Genomic DNA, 12781 nt, shown 5'->3' with positions numbered 1-12781 from the left:
TCCTCACCCACTGTTTCTCCTAACGCACAAACCTTTTGAGCTCCACCAAGCAAGGCATTTGATTGTTTTAATGTGTTGCAAGGTGTCACTGATTTACATTGGGTTCCGACCCCTCTTCCCCAGACTTCCCATTTTAGGGAAGCCTGGTTCCCGACGGGGATAGGTCAAATCAAGTCTGACATTTTAAAGTGGAAATGTACTTTTAAACCTTGAATACCCTACAAAATTGCATGTCCTGCTTTGCAGGGAAATTCCCACCAACAAAAGAGTGATCAAATTAAGATACTACATCTGTATTTTCCCTCCACCTGGTGCATTTTATTTTGCTCCTGTTTTGAGAAATGCTGAGCTCACATGTTTTTCCAGGCAAGAGGGACAAGTGGGAACCTTGACAGGTACTTAACAACAATCAAAAACAGTTGTAAACAGGGGACGTTATTGGGCAGGGTGCAGGAAGTGAGCGAGCTAAGGCACATACAGTACTGCCGAGCCTACAGACCCCTCCTATCACACTTTCCAGACAGGAACTTACTTTTTCCCAAAGAGCTAAAAAAGACGAATAAAAAAATCTAAATGTATAAATCTGTGCGTTCCATAGTCCTGTATGAGCTAAGGTGTTTTTACAGGGTAGGGCATTGCCCGTTTCGTCCTGAGCTTGTCCTTGGACAACAAATATTTTGCCTTGATACTGTATGAATGGTTGAAGCATTCGGATGAAAGGTCTGAAATCATATGCACTGTTGAGCTTTTGTTTAACTGGTGTTTGATAAACACTCTCTGCATCTCTCATATAACTGTTACATTTCTGTCACTGGCCAGTCTTGACAGTCTCTTCTAGGTTGCATTCTAGTTCACCAAGCAGCAGTAACTCACTTAGTAGTAGCTAAGTGGTAGCAACTTCTCTGGCCCGCACCTCCTGGGCCTCAACACTGCATTCAATTACAAAGAAATTAACTACACCACAATCAACACTCCTTAGCAAAACCTCTACGAATACAGTGCCTTCAGAAAGGATTCATACCCTTTGACTTATTCAACATTTTGTGGTGTTACAGCCTGAATTCAAAATGATTACATATATTTATTTCTCACCCATCTACACACAATACCCCATAATGATAATTTTTGTTTTATAAATGTAATCTGAATAATCCTTCCACATTTTTTCTAGTGAAAGATTTATTGTGCAAAAAAGATTCACAGCTCCCTGAACAACTGCTGGTTGACTCACAGGTGGTAACTGAGAGAACCACTAGAGCTAAAAGTCTGATGTCACCAGCACCCATATCGCCTATATCAACCATATCGGTGGACGTACCGGTATGTCAGATTAGCTCAATTAGCTCAATCGCCAATTTCACAGCCTGTAATACAGAGTATTACAGAAACACAATACTTTGAATGAATAACAGACAAATGTTCATAACAAGTGGCTATGGATGAAATTGATAAAAATATCTGTTAAAAATATGAAAAACATACAAAACGTCTAATCATTCTCAATTTGGGGTCATAAATGACCCCTGTTGGCACTTTTAGGGTTAAAGATTTTATGTAATTTTCAACATTTCAAGGGTTATCTCATAGCCTTATTCACTAAGCTTGACGGCCAATATCCTATTGTGTGCCTCAGCAGACCAGAAGGATAATGAGAGAGAGTAAGAGGGGGGGGGGGGGGGGGTATTTGAGGCGTGTATTAGATAATGTTTTACTATTTTTTAGTTGGTCTGTGCTCTAGCTGCCCCCACTTCCTCTATGGTAACAGCTGTCAAAACCTTGCTGGATTACAGCACACCACAGAGCTACGGCTCATATTAGAGCCTGGTACTGGGCAGGAAGTAAGGAGGGGTCCGGGCCGAGCAGGGAATATTCAGGACACACTGTTCCTCAGGGCAAGGCGAGTAGGACCCTGGGGAGTTATATCTAAGACCAGGTCCCTGCTGCTTGTAACTGTAGTGTCTGGTTGATTCAACTACACGTGTTGAGGATACCACAGGGCTTTTCTAGTGATGTTTTAGGTATTAGAACAGATACACTCCCTGTAATTGGGTTTTGTTTTTCACAATCTGATGGGAGGTTATTTTTCACAGACTCAGATTCAGGGACTCAAGTCTCATTCTTTTGGATGAAGTCAGGGCTTCCAGGCTTGTGCGCATGGAGCAATGAGAAGCTTCGCCTCGTGAAGGTTGTTGAGAAACAAAATTCTTTACACATCTGGTAGGGGAATTGGGCTTGTTGAAATAATAGGAGTTCAACAAGGAGATTGTATCAGTTTTGGCAAACATGTCCTGTTCTGTGTAAACCAAAACAGACTGAAATGTTTGTAGTGATATTTCATATTAATGAGTTAGAAAATAATTGTGCTTGACTTTCTGGTAAACGGACACCATGACAGATTGAAATGTATACTGTACAATGACAGAAGACAATCGTAGGGCTTTATAATCATTTTAAAATGCTACCCTTGGGCATCGGGGGAAGACATTTGAAATGTCATAGCAAATAGTGGGTGAGTCTCCATGCTGTATATGGTAATCCAACAGGAGTGGGTATCAGATTCTAATAAACACTTATCTCGGCATGACTTAACTCAGTTCGCAGACATGACCTTCCTTGTGTGTGACATCACTCCACAACACGGGATGTACAGCTCTTTTCCAACTGAAAGTGTCTCTAATGTTCATGTGTACTTTAATCTGATGACAGAGGTGGGTACCTCTCCCTCTCTGTAGCTTCACTACTCTCAGCACCTAATCTTTATTATTTTGCACGAGGGTTTACCCCCTTTGTAAAAAAATGCATTGAAAGTTAAGCAGGAGTGTTACTTTATTCACCGCAAACAGTGATCAGAGTTTTACACACCTATTGTATTTCAGTACCATTACATCACTGATTGATCCCCGTTTAACATGCATCTTTAAGTTGTGGAAGTCAGCATTTGTCCTACCTCTTTGTCCTACCTCTTTAGAAAGGAGGTGATCCTACTCTACTGAATAACGGCCCATATGTCTATTCTGGCAAAGGTATTGGAGTCCCTAGTCATAAGCAGCTTAAGGTGTACCTCCAGGAAAACAATATTTTGAGTGGTATTTCAAATCAAATCGAATCAAATGGTATTGGTCACATGCTCTAGTCGGTTAGCAGATGTTAATGCTAGTGTAGCGAAATGCTTGTGCCTCTAGTTCCGACCGTGCAGTAATATCTAACAAGTAATCTAACAATTTCTCAACAACTACCTTATACACACTTGTGTAAAGGAATGAATAAGTATGTACATGAATATTGATGAGCGAGGGCCGTGCGGCATAGGCAAGATGCAGTAGATGGTATAGAGTACAGTATATACATATGAGATGAGTAATGTAGGGTATGTAAACATTATATAAAGTGGCATTGTTTAAAGTGACTAGTGATACATTTTTTTCATACAATTTCCATTATTAAAGTGGCTAGAGTTGAGTCAGTATGTTGGCAGCAACCATTCAATGTTAGTGATGGCTGTTTAACAGTCTGATGGCCTTGAGATAGAAGCTGTTTTTTAGTCTCTCGATCCCAGCTTTGATGCATCTGTACTGACCTCGCCTTCTGAATGATAGTGGGGGGAACAGGCAGAAGCTGTGGTTGTTGTTGCCTCTGATGATCTTTTTGGCCTTCCTGTGACATCGGGTGCTGTAGGTGTAAATGGAGGGCAGGTAGTTTGCGCTCAGTGATGCGTTGTGCAGACCTCACTACCCTCTGGAGAGCCTTACGGTTGTGGGTGGAGCAGTTGCCGTACCAGGTGGTGATACAGCCCGACAGGATGCTCTCGATTGTGCATCTGTAAAAGTTTGTGAGTGTCTTCGGTGACAAGCCACATTTTTTCAGCCTCCTGAGGTTGAAGAGGCGCTGATGCACCTTCTTCACCACGCTGTCTGTGTTGGTGGCCATTTCAGTTTGTCCATGATTGTCACGCCCTGACCGTAGATTGCTCTGTATGTTTCTATTTTAGTTTGGTCAGGGTGTGATTTGGGTGGACATTCTATGTTTGTATGTCTAGGTTTTTATATTTCTATGTTTCGGCCGGGTATGGTTCTCAATCAGGGACAGCTGTCTTTCGTCTCTGATTTTGAATCATACTTAGGTAACCTGTGTTGCCATCTTAGTTTGTGGGTAGTTAATTTTTTTTTCAGTGTTATTCATCTTGCAGGTCTGTTTCAGTTTTCCTTTTTGTTGTTTTGTTTATTCAGTGTTAGTGCAATTATTAAAGATGAACATGTTCCCTGCTGCATTTTGGTCTGATGATTCCTCTTCTTCCGATGCAAGCTGTTACAGAACTACCCACCACAAAAGGACCAAGCAGCGGGGTAACAGGGAGCAGAAAGTGTTGGACTGATGGACATGGGAGGAGATATTGGACGGTAAGGGACCCTGGGCACAGGCTGGGCAATATCGCCGCCCCAAAGAAGAACTGGAGGCAGCTAAAGCTGAGCGGCGGTGATAGGAGGTAAGGCAGCGCAACAGGCAAGATAGGCACACGGGGAGATTGGCGGAGTCAGGCAGAGACCTGAGCGAACTCCCGTGCTTACCGGAAGCAGTGTGGTACTGGTCAGGCACGTGTTATGCGATGAAGTGCACGGTGTCTCCAGTGCGCGTTCATAGCCCGGAGTGCTATAGGCCAGCCCCCCGCAAAGTGCCATGAGAGAGTGGGCATCCAGCCAGGGCAGATTGTGCCAGCTCAGCTTGTTTGGTCTCTGGTGCGCAGGTTCGGTCCAGGGTATCCTGCGCCGGCTCTGCTTACTGTGTCTCCGGGGCGTTGGGAGGGTTCAGTTCGCTCTATGCCTGCGCTCCGCTCATGCCGGGCGAATGTGGGCATTGAGCCTAAGGGAGAGGTGCGTTTGGTATGCACCAGAACTCCAGTGCTCCCCCACAGCCCAGTTCGACCTGTGCCGGCACTCTGGAGGGGCCAGGCTAAAGTGGTCATCCAGCCTGAAGGAGTGGTGCCAAGGCTGCGCACCAGAGCTCCAGTGCTCCCCCAAAGCCCGGTTCATCCGGTGCCTCCTCCACGCACCAAGCCTGTCCGGAGGTGCCAGAGTCGCAGCCCCTCAGTCCGGAGGCGCCAGAGTCGCAGCCCCTCAGTCCGGAGGTGCCAGAGTCACATCCCCTCAGTCCAGAGGCGCCCTTCAGTCCGGGGTCAGTGGTGAGGGTCCCCGCTCTAGAGGCATCACCTAAGTGAGCCGAGCCAAACGTGGAGCGGGGTCCACGTCCCTCACCAGAGCCGCCACCACGGAGTAATGCCCACCCAGACCCTCCCCTATAGGTTCAGGTTTTGCGACCGGAGTCTGCACCTTTGGGGGGGAGGGTACTGTCACGCCCTAACCATAGATTGCTTTGTATGTTTCTATTTTTGTTTGGTCAGGGTGTAATTTGGGTGGACATTCTATGTTTGTATGTCTAGGTTTTTCTATTTCTATGTTTCGGACGGAAATATGGGGAATCATACTTAGGTAGCCTGTGTTGCCATCTTAGTTTCTGGGTAGTTAATTTCTGTTTAGTGTTATTCACCTTGCAGGACTGTTTCGGTTTTCCTTTTTGTTGTTTTGTTTATTCAGTGTTCAGTGCAATTATTAAAGATTGCACTGCATTTTGGTCCGATGATTCCTCTTCTTCCGATGAAAGCCATTACAGAGATGTGTACGCCAAGGAACTTAAAACTTCCCACCTTCTCCACTACTGTCCCATCGATATGGATAGGGGGGTGCTCCCTCTGCTATTTCCTGAAGTCCACGATCATCTCCTTTGTTTTGTTGACTTTGAGTGTGAGGTTATTTTCCTGACACCACACTCTGAGGGCCGTCACCTCCTCCTTGTAGGCCGCCTCGTTGTTGTTGGTAATCAAGCCTACCACTGTAGGGTTGTCCGCAAACCTTATGATTGAGTGGGAGGCGTGCATGGCCACGCAGTCATGTGTGAACAGGGAGTACAGGAGAGGGCTGAGAATGCAGCCTTGTGGGGCCCCAGTGTTGAGGACCAGTGGGGTGGAGATGTTGTTCCCTACCCTCACCACCTCGGGGTGGCCCGTCAGAAAGTCCAGGACCCAGTTGCACAGGGCAGGGTCGAGACCCAGGGTCTCGAGCTTAATGGCAAGTTTGGAGGGTACTATGGTGTTAAATGCTGAGCTGTAGTTGATGAACAGCATTCTCACATAGGTATTCCTCTTGTCCAGATGGTTTAGGGCAGTGTGCAGTGTGATTGCGATTGCGTTGTCTGTGGACCTATTGGGGCGATAAGCAAATTGGAGTGGGTCTAGGGTGTCAGGTAGGGTGGAGGTGATATGATCCTTGACTAGTCTCTCCAAGCACTTCATGATGACAGAAGTGAGTACTACGGGGCGATAGTTGTTTAGCTCAGTTACCTTAGCTTTCTTGGGAACAGGAACATTGGTGGCCCTCTTGATGCATGTGGGAACAGCAGACTGGGATAGGGAATGTTTGAATATGTCCGTAAACACACCAGCCAGCTGGTCTGTGCATGCTCTGAGGATGCGGCTAGGGATGCCGTCTGGGCTGGCAGCCTTGCGAGGGTTAACACGTTTACATGTTTTACTCACATTGGCTTCAATGAAGGAGAGCCTGCGGGTTTTGGTAGAGGGCCGTGTTACCGGCACAGTATTGTCCTCAAAGCGAGCAAAGAAGTTGTTTAGTTTGTCTGGGACCAAGACGTCGGTGTCTGCGACGGGGCTGGTTTTCTTTTTTGTAATCCGTGATTGACTGTAGACCCTGCCATATACGTCTTGTGAGCCATTGAATTGCGACTCTACTTTGTCTCTATACTGACGCTTAGCTTGTTTGATTGCATTGCGGAGGGAATGGTTCGTGCTTTCAGTTTTGCGCGAATGCTGCCATCAATCCACGGTTTCTGGTTGGGGAAGATTTGGGTACAACATCACCGATGCACATGCTAATATACTCGCTCACCGAATCAGTGCATACATCAATGTTGTTGTCTGAGGCTATCTGGAACATATCCCATTCCACGTGATCAAGGCAATCTTAAAGTGTGGAATCAGATTGGTCGGACCAGCGTTGAACAGACCTGAGCATGGGCGTTTCCTGTTTTAGTTTCTATCTTTAGGCTGGGAGCAACAAAATGGGGTCATCGTCAGATTTTCCGAAAGGAGGGCGAGGGAGGGCTTTGTATGCATTGCGGAAGTTAGAATAGCAATGATCCAGAATGCTGCCAGCCCGGGCATTCGATATGCTGATAGAATTTAGGGAGCCTTGTTTTCAGATTAGCTTTGTTAAAATCCCCAGCTACAATAAATGCAGCCTCAGGATATGTGGTTTTTAGTTTACATAGAGTCCAATGAAGTTCTTTCAGGGCCGTCAAGGTGTCTGCTTGGGGGGGATATACATGGCTGTGATTATAATCGAAGAGAATTCTCTTGGTAGATAATGCAGTCGGCATTTGATTGTAAGGAGTTCTAGGTCAGGTGAACAAAAGGACTTGAGTTCCTGTATGTTGTTATGATCACACCATGACTTGTTAATCATAAGGCATACACCCTCTTCTTCTTCTTACCAGAGAGATGTTTGTTTCTCTCGGTGCGATGCGTGAAGAAACCGGGTGGCTGTACCGACTCTGATAACGTATCCCGAGTGAGTCATGTTTCCATGGAACAGAGAATGTTACAATCTCAGATGTCTCTCTGGAAGGCAACCCTTGCTCGAATATCATCTACCTTGTTGTCAAGAGACTGGACATTGGCGAGTAGTTTACTCGGGAGCGGTGAGCGATGTGCCTGTCTATGGAGCCTGACCAGTTGACCGCTCTGACTGCCCCTTCTGCAGCGCTGTTGTTTTAGGTCACCTACTGGGATCCGATCCATTGTCCTGGGTGGTGATCCAAACAGAGGATCCGCTTCAGGAAAGTGGTATTCATGGTCGCAATGTTGGTAAGTTGATGTTGCTCTTATATCCAAAAGTTCTTCCCGGCTGTATGTAATAAGACTTAAGATTTCCTGGGGTAACAGTGTAAGAAATACTACATAAAAAAACAAAATACATGCAAAGTTTTCTAAGAACGTGAAGCGTGGCGACCATCTCTGTCGGCGCCATGTTGAAATCCATGGCGCCGACATAGATGTAATCAGGTTTGAAGGTTTTGAATGATACCCACTGGGCAAAACTGCTTGAATCAACGTTGTTTCCAAGTCATTTCAAACAAAAAATGTTTTGTGATAAAGTTGAATCAACGTGAAAAACTACACTGAACAAAAAATATAAACTCAACATATGAAGTGCTGGTCCAATGTTTCATGAGCTGAAATAAAAGATCCCAGAAATGTTCCATACTCACCAAAAAACATATTTATTTCATTTTTTTTGCATCAATTTGTATATATCCCTCTTAGTGTGCATTTTATCCTTTGTCAAGATAATCAATCCACCTGAGAGATGTGGTATTTCAAGGAGCTGATTGAACAGCATGATCATTACACAGGTGCACCTTATGCTAGGGACAATAAAGGGCCACTCTAATACACAATGCCACAGATGTCTGTTTTGAGGTTTGAGACAGCGTGCAATTGGCATGCTGACTGCAGGAATGTCCACCAGAGCTGTTGCCTGAGAATTGAATGTTAATTTCTCTACCATTAGCCACTTCCAATGTTGTTTTAGAGAATTTGGCAGTACGTCCAACCAGCCTCACAACCGCAGACCATGTGTAACCATGCCAGCCTAGCGTCTTTACCTGAGGGATCTGTTTGTAATAAAGCCCTTTTGTTGGGAAAAAATGTATTCTGATTGGCTGGGCCTAGCTCTCCAGTGGGTGGGCCTGACTCCCTGCCCAGTCAAATCCATAGATTAGGGCCTAATAAATGTAAGGGATTTCTTATTGTTTTCACATAACTTTGAACCTAAGTCCAATGACAGGGTGACATTTTTAGGTTGATTTTTTTTTTTTCATCTACGAAGATTTGAAATTCTTGAAGAACAATCTGGCCTCAATGGCCATGTACTCTTACACTCTCCACCCAGCACAGCCAGAAGAGGACTGGCCACCCCTCAGAGCCTGGTTCCTCTCTAGGTTTCTTCCTAGGTTGCTGCCTTTCCAGGGAGTTTTTCCTAACCACCGTGCTTCTACATCTGCATTGCTTGCTGTTTGGGGTTTTAGGCTGGGTTTCTGTATAAGCACTTTGTGACATCTGCTGATGTAAAAAGGGCTTATAAATACTTTTGATTTGATTTACATTTTTATGCGGATGACACTGTTCTCTATTCAAGTAGCAGCAGTTTGACTTTGGCCTTTGATAAAGCTCAAAAACAGCTTTAACATCATTCAACAGAATCTGTATGATCTGAAGCTTGTTCTGAATTCCTCTAAAACAAAATGCATGGTATTTAATAGTACTAAACACTGACAACCGTGTAATTACTACCTTGGAAGGACATTCTATAGATCAAGTCAAGATGTACACGTATCTGGGAGTTCAAGGGATGAGAAGTTGAGCTTCACCACCCATGAGAGAACCTTGTCAGGACACTCAAGCTGCGTGTTGGGGTTTATTACAGGCACAGACTTGTTTTACCTTTGCTGCCAGAAAAGAGACGATTCGTACTTTTCTCTCGGGTGGACATCACTAGCAATATGCAGGCTCTGACACTGGTACATTCTAATTTATTAGGCCATTTTATTTATCCTGTTCTAGCTCAAAATGAAAACACATACAAGCTCAAACCTCAATCTTGTTATATGCTAACAGTCCCGAAAAAAGTTTATTTCCTTACTCAGCCCCCAGGGTGCTGGAATTCTCTCCAAGCCAACATAAAGCCACAGGACCTGGTGTCCCTGGAGGAGTTCAAAAGACAATTCGATTAACAGGTTGTTGAGACATGTAGTTGTCTCTAGTTATCACCTGGTGTTACTAGTTTGCATTGCCTTATGTAAGGAAGAGTAATGTTTTACTTGACACACACCACACACATGCCCAGTGGTGGAAAAAGTACCAAATTGTCATACTTGAGTAAAAGTAAATATACCTTAAAAGAAAATGACTCAAGCACAATTGAAGTTGGAAGTTTACATACACTTATATCCTCTTGAAGCTAGGGGGCACTATTTTTATGTTTGGAAAAATAACGTTCCCAAAGTAAACGGCCTATTTCTCAGGACCACATGCTAGAATATGCATATAATTGACAGGTTAGGATAGAAAACACTCTAAACTTTCCAAAACTGTCCAAATTTTGTCTGTGAGTTAAACAGAACTGATATTGCAGGCTAAAACCTGAGGAAAATCCAATCAGGAAGTACCCCTGTTTTTGAAACCTCTCTGTTGTTAAGCATCCCTTTTGCCCATTTAAGGGGATATCAACCAGATTCCTTTTTCTATGGCTTCCCTAAGGTGTCAAAAGCCTTTAGACATAGTTTCAGGCTTTTATTTTGAAGAATGAGCGTGAACGACCACATTGCGTAAGTGGATAGGTGGGGGCTCTCAGAGTGAGTTGTGCGCAAAAGAGAAAGGCGGCCATTGTTACTCCCGGTCCTAGTGAATAGCCAACTGTCCCGGTTGATATATTATCGAATAGATAATAATAGAAAAACACCCTGAGGATTGATTATAAAAAACGTTTGACATTTTTCTGTGGACATTTTTCTGTGGATAATTCACTGCATCACAATTCCAGTGGGTCAACAAAGTCAAGGTATTGGAGTGGCCATCACAAAGCCCAGACCTCAATCTTATAGATAATTTGTGGGCAGAAATGGAAAGTGTGTGCGAGAAAGGAGGCCTACAAACCTAACTCAGTTACAAACCTATTGTGGGAAGCTTGTGGAAGGCTACCTGAAACATTGACCCAAGTTAAACAATGTAAATGCAATGCTACCAAGTACTAATTGAGTGTATGTACACTTCTGATCCACTGGGAATGTGATGAAAGACCGAAAAGCTGAAATAAATCATTCTCTCTAATATTATTCTTACATTTCACATTCTTAAAATAAAGTGGTGATCCTAACTGACTTAAGACAGGGCATTTTTACTTGGATTAAATCTCAGGAATTGTGAAAAACTGAGTTTAAATGTATTTGGCTAAGGTATGTAAACTTCCGACTTCAACTGTAAAAGTCACCCAGTAAAATACTAATTGAGTAAAAGACTAAAAATATTTGGCTTACAATACATATAAGTATCAAAAGTAAAGTAAGTAAAACAAAATGTTTTCAAATTCCTTATATTATTAAGCAAAAAAGACAGCACGATTTTATTGTTTATTTATTTATTTACTTTACTGATAGCCAGGGGCACACTTCAACACTCAGACATAATTTACAAACAAAGAATTTGGGTTTAGTGAGCCTGCCAGATCAAAGGCAGTAGGGATGACCTGGGATGTTATCTTGATAAGTGTGTGAATTAGACAATGTTCCTGTCCTTCTAAGCATTCAAAATGTAACAAGTACTTTGGGTGTCAGGGAAAATGTAAGGAGTAAAAAGTACATTATTTTCTTTAGGAATATAGTGGAGTAAAAGTAAAAAATATAAATAGTAAAGTACAGATACCCCAAAAAAGTACTTAAGTAGTACTTTAAAGTAATTTGTACTTAAGTACTTTACACCATTGCACATGCCGGCACATACACACACACACACATCTACTGTTTGGTTGCTGTTGTATTTTTGCTGTTGCCAGTGTCTTCTGTCTGTGTTGTCCATTTTGTCTTACATTGTTTTTTATCCCAGCCCCCGTCCCCATAGGAAGCCTTTTGCCTTTTGCCAGGCCATCATTGTAATGAAGAATTTGATCTTAATTGACTTCCCTGGTTAAATAAAATAAAACAAATACATACAAAAAGTTGCTTTGACTTATGGGGAGAAAGAAATATGGATAATTAGTGTTGTAGAACTTTTACTGTTTGCTTACTTAGCCTCCGACCAAGCTCCAATTAGCAATAGCTAAATAACCACTGGGTATGAATGAGACCAAACATTAAAATAATTTTAAAATTTATTTATTATTTCAGATTTTCTTGCCTTTGTTTTTACAAAGATGTTAAATAACTTAAATACATTCTTACCAGTCATTCGTGATCTGTTTATACCTACAAGCTATACACATGAGGTAGAGGAAAATCATTTACGTTCCCATAAGACATGAATAAGTGAACATGGACAAAGCTTTGTTGGTATAGTATTATCACAAAGGGTAATACATGTTTGTTTTGATATTAGCAAGCACAGCACAAATCCTAACAAAAATGTACACGGTGATTGTGACCCTCTAAATATCATTTGTTGTGATCCTTTGCAAGAACATCAGAGTATACCAAAAGTTGAATGAGTTCGCGCCAATACCACTTTGTGTTTGGTCAGTGTGTTTATCTGCACAGATGGCTATGTTACTGGGTACAGACAGAACCCATATACCCCTTACCAACCCCTAAAACAAATGGGTCATGTTACAAATCGGGATGCTACAAAAATACTTGTGTAGTATTGTGCAATGTCAATTACATAAAACAGCTGATCATGATCCATTTAATAGCCTTTAGAGTTGCCTTTCGATGTGTTGTACTGTATATAAAACAGTTGAAAAGGGGAAGAGAATTGTTGATTTTCTACATTTGTTAGGATTTGTTTTGTGCTTAGGAACGGCAAATGTTAGAGTTATCTTTAAGAACAATTATGCTGACTTTACAGTATTCACTGTCTCTTGAAGCCTCCACCGCAAAGAAGCCAAAACCCCATACAAGCCTCAAGAAAATAAACTGAGTAAAAAATACAAGTATATAAAATCAG

Source organism: Oncorhynchus clarkii, chromosome 28, assembly GCF_045791955.1.
Source record: "Oncorhynchus clarkii lewisi isolate Uvic-CL-2024 chromosome 28, UVic_Ocla_1.0, whole genome shotgun sequence".
NCBI lineage: Eukaryota > Metazoa > Chordata > Actinopteri > Salmoniformes > Salmonidae > Oncorhynchus > Oncorhynchus clarkii.
The sequence above is the reverse complement of the archived record's forward strand: the minus strand, read 5'-3'. Positions refer to the sequence as shown.